The following is a 4,591-nucleotide window of genomic DNA, read 5'->3' on the forward strand; positions in this document are numbered from 1 at the left end:
CTTAAAAATCTAGATAAATGGAGAATTATACTGTACTCCTGGATGGGGAAGCTGAATTTGAAGCCATCAGTTATTTTGAAATTAACATGTATTTGTAATGCAATTTTGGTCAGTACTCTAGGTTTTTGTTTTAACTGAGCCCAAGCTGTCCAGCAATGTCAGCAAGAAATTCTTCAAGAAGAATAGGAAGAGGGGTCTTGTGTCATCTATAAAAGTATCACATAGCTACACTCGTCAAAGGGATATAGTATTGGTACCAAAAATGAAAAAAATTAAAATCACTGAAAGAGAGAAGAGATTTTGCAAACAGATCAAAGTATGGATATATTTTAACTCACTTGGAAAAGACAGCATATTTAATAAATATCTTGCTGTAATCAGTGATGTTGGAAGGGAATAAAATTGGATGTCAACACTGAGGCATACACATGAATAAATTCCAGATGGGTTTTAAACCTAAATGTACAGCAAAAAATCTAATTATATAAATAGGAGGAAAAAGAGTAGAATGTGATCCATATAATCTCAGTTGAGAGAGGTCTTCTTAAATAAGGCAGGAATCCCAGAATGATAAAGAAATAGAGTGGCAGATATGGCTTTATGATAACAGTTTAGCGTCTTTTCCTTTAGTCTTTTATATGTGCAGTTTTACATTCTTGAGGTTTTTTCATATATATGGTTTTCTCTTGATTTTTTTTCACTTCCTAAGTGTTTCCCCAAGGAATATAAAACTTCAAAAATGTAATTTCAATATCTCTGTATGTTCCAGTTTATACTGGTGCTATCATTTAGTTAGAACTTACCATTATTAAACACAATCCACAATTCTTTGAAATTATATTTCCAAAGTAGGAAACACATTCCATAATATATTGAATAGAGTCTGACATGCAAGACGCATAACGTACCGTGGTAGCAACTCTCAGGATAAGACAAGTGGGCACTACATGGTAAACTAGACCTGGTGCTCATACATAGAATCCAGTGGCAAACAATGTTTAATAAGTTATTAGCATCATTTTGTATAAACTGGGAAGAAATTTATTGGGTCCTTTCCTCATCCCATGTATACGGACCAATAGAAGATAGAGGCAACAGAGATACCTCAGGCACCAGGCGCTGGTTGCAGATGTGGGGCAAAAATACTGTATGAAATCCACAGTGTATCCAGGGGGCTTTTCTTTGATCAAATCCCTGAGAATTTTCATAAAATAAATACTGTTTGGGAGTTTTAAGAGGAGGAATAGAACTTTGCTTCTGCAAATTATGGCAGTCATGTCAATGTGACCGAATATTCTGGGACAGATTTCCAGAAGAAAAGAGTGCATCTTGCGAACCGTCAGCTTGCGGTGGCCTTAGTTGGAGGTCAGCATAGGTTCTGACTTCATTTTCTTTCTGGACAATGTTTTTGAGGGGGAATACCGGGGACATGCTATGTCTGAATTTTCATAGTACCTTTAATTAAAGAGGTAGCACTGTGAACAGCAAGGAGGTAGATGAGGAAACAAAAATTGGCAGAGTCCGTGATTTGTCCCAGATTAAACTGCTATGAGTTGCTGTAACGGAAATTCAGAACTTATGTAACTCAAATAGGTATATTTGAAAAATAGTGAGAAATAGGTTGGCACAGGTCAAGATGTGAAAGCCCAATAAAGCTAGGCAGAGACTTGGTAAGATAAAATAAGTGCCTCAAAATGTTCAGTGGCAGTAGTGCCCTGATACAGGCAATACTTACGGAAAAATCAGTATTTAAGGAAGAGCTGTAAAGGGTCTCCAGGAGTGGGCAAAGTATGTTTTTAATTAAACACTTTATTCTGAGACGAATGTATATTGATACGCAGTTGTAAGAAATACAGAGTTCCAGTGTCCCCTTTACCCATTTTCTCCCAGTGGTAGCATTGTGCAAAACTATGGTCCAGTATCACAACCAGGACATTAATATTAATGTAGTCAATATGTAGAACATTTCCATCCCGCAAGGATCCCCAGTGCTGCTGTTTATATCCACAATCACTTACCCAACCTCATTCTTAACCTCTGGCAACCATTCATCTGTCTCCATTTCTACAATTTGGAATTTTTAAAATGTTGTATCAATGGAATCATATAATATGTAATTTGGGGATTTTTTTTTACTTGGAATAATTCCCTGGATATTCATCCAAGTTGTTGTGGTTATCAAGAGTTCTTTCCTTTTCCTTACTGAGTAGTGGTTCACGGTATGGGCATTCCACAGTTTGTTAGCCATTCACCCCTTCAGGGTTCTGGATCATGTCTAGTTCCGGGCTCTTATGAAGAAAGCTGCTATGAACATCCCTATACAGGTGTTTGGGTGAACATAAGACTCCATTTCTCTAGGATAAGTGCCCAGGAGTCCGGTTGCTGGGTTGCGTGGTAGTTTTATGTTTAGTTTTAGGAGAAACTGCTTTCCAGAGTGGCTGTGTCATTGTCGTTCCCACAAACAGCACGTGAGTGATCCATTTCTCCGCGTCTTTGTCAACTGTTGGTGTCACTGTTTTTTATTTTTGCTGTTCTGATAGATGTGCGATGATAACTCATTGTGTTTTAATTTGCATTTCCTTGATGGCTAAGGATGCTAAACATTTTTGTGTGCTTATTTGTCATATATACCTTCTCTTCGGTGACATGTCTCTCCCTGTTTTTTGCCAGTTTTCTAACTGATTTAACCGTTGAGTTTTGAGAATTCTTTATACATTCTAAATAGTAGTCCTTTGTCAGATACGTGGTTTGCAAATATTTTCTCCCAGTCGGTAGCTGGTCTTTTTACTCTCTTTCACAGAACAAAAAGTTCAGATTTATCAATTTTTACTTTTATGGATCATGCTTCTGGTATCAAGTCTAGTAACAACTTCTTTCCTAACCCTAAATCCCTAAGATTTTCTCATGTGTTTATTTTCAAAAGTTTTGTAGTCTTATATTTTACATTCAAGTCTGTGATTCATTTTAAGTTAATTTTTACTGTATACAAGGTGTGAGACTTAGGTCAAGTCTCTTTCCTCCTCCCCTCCCCTCCCCTACCCTCCCTTCCTCTCTTCTCCTCTCCTCTCCTTGATTTTTGCGCCTATGCCTGTCCCTTGTTCCAGCATCATTTGTTGCCAAGATCATCTTTCCTCTGTCAAGTTGCTTTTTCACCTGTGTCAAAAATCAGCTGGGCATATTTGTGTGGGTCTATTTGTGGATTCTCTATTCTGTTCCATCAATCTATATATCTGTTCCTTCACCAATACTACAGAGTTTTCATTACTGTAGTCATACGGTAAACCTTAAAATTGGCTAGATTGATTCTTCCCACTTTATCCTTCCTTTTCAAAATTATTTTAACTATTCTAATTCTTCCACCTCTCCATATAAGTATTACAATAACTCTGTCCATATCTATTAAAAATCTTGCTGAATTTTGACAGGAATTGCCTGTCAATTTGTACATCAATTTGGGGAGTATTGGCATCACTAGTGTCTTGAGTTTTTCAATCTGTGGACACAGTATGTTTCTACATTTATTTAATTAGTAGATTTTGATATCTTTAATTAATGTTTTATGGTGTTCAGCATACAAGTCCTATGCATATTTTGTTAGATTTATAACTATTTTTATTGAATGATTATAAATAGAATTACATTTTTAATGTTAGTGTCCACATGTTCATTGATACTACAGAAAGATACAACTGATTTTTATGTTGACCTTGTGTCATGTGACCTTGCCATAGTCACTTCTTAGTTCCAAAAGTTTTCGTAGAGTCCTTGAGGTTTTCTGCATAAGACATCTTGTCATCTACATATAAGTTTTACTCCTTTCTTCTAATATACATGCCATTCATTTCCTTCTCTTACCTGATTGCACTGGCAAGAATATCCAGCACTATGCTGAATGATAGTGATAAGAGCAGACATCTTGCTTGTTCCCAGTCTTAGGGGAAAACCATTCTTTCACCATTAAATATAATGTTAGCTGTAGGTTTTTTGTAAATGATCTTTGTTAAGTTGAAAGTGTTCTATTATTACTTCGTGAAGGGGTGTTGAATTTTATGAATTTTTTTCCTTTACCAATTGATGTGATCATGTGATTTTTCTTTTTAATTGGTTAATATGGTGGATTACACTGATTTTTGAAGATCAAACCAGACTTACATTTCTAAAATAAACCCCACTTGATAATGGTGTGCAATTACTTTTCAATATTGATGAATTCCCATCAGTAATATTTTGTTAAAGATTTTTGCCTCTCTATTCATTAGGGATATTGGTCTGTAGTTTTATTTGTGTACACTGGGTTTATCTGGTTTTGGTATGAAAGTAATAGTGGCTTCATAGGAGTGTTGGAAAGTGTTTTCATTTCTTCTGTTTTCTGGAAGAGACAGTAACTGGTGTTAATTCTTATTTAAATGTTTGGTAGAATTCTCCAATGAAACCATCTAGGCCTGGACATTTCTTTGGGGGAGGTTTTTAAATTTTGAATTTAATTTCCCATAGTTGTAGGACTATCCAAATGACTGGTTTCATATTAGATTAATTAAGGTAGTTTGGGCTTCTCAAGGAATTGGTCCATTTCATCTACGTTGCTAAATTT

This window comes from Colobus angolensis, unplaced genomic scaffold (genome assembly GCF_000951035.1).
Source record: "Colobus angolensis palliatus isolate OR3802 unplaced genomic scaffold, Cang.pa_1.0 Scaffold294, whole genome shotgun sequence".
NCBI lineage: Eukaryota > Metazoa > Chordata > Mammalia > Primates > Cercopithecidae > Colobus > Colobus angolensis.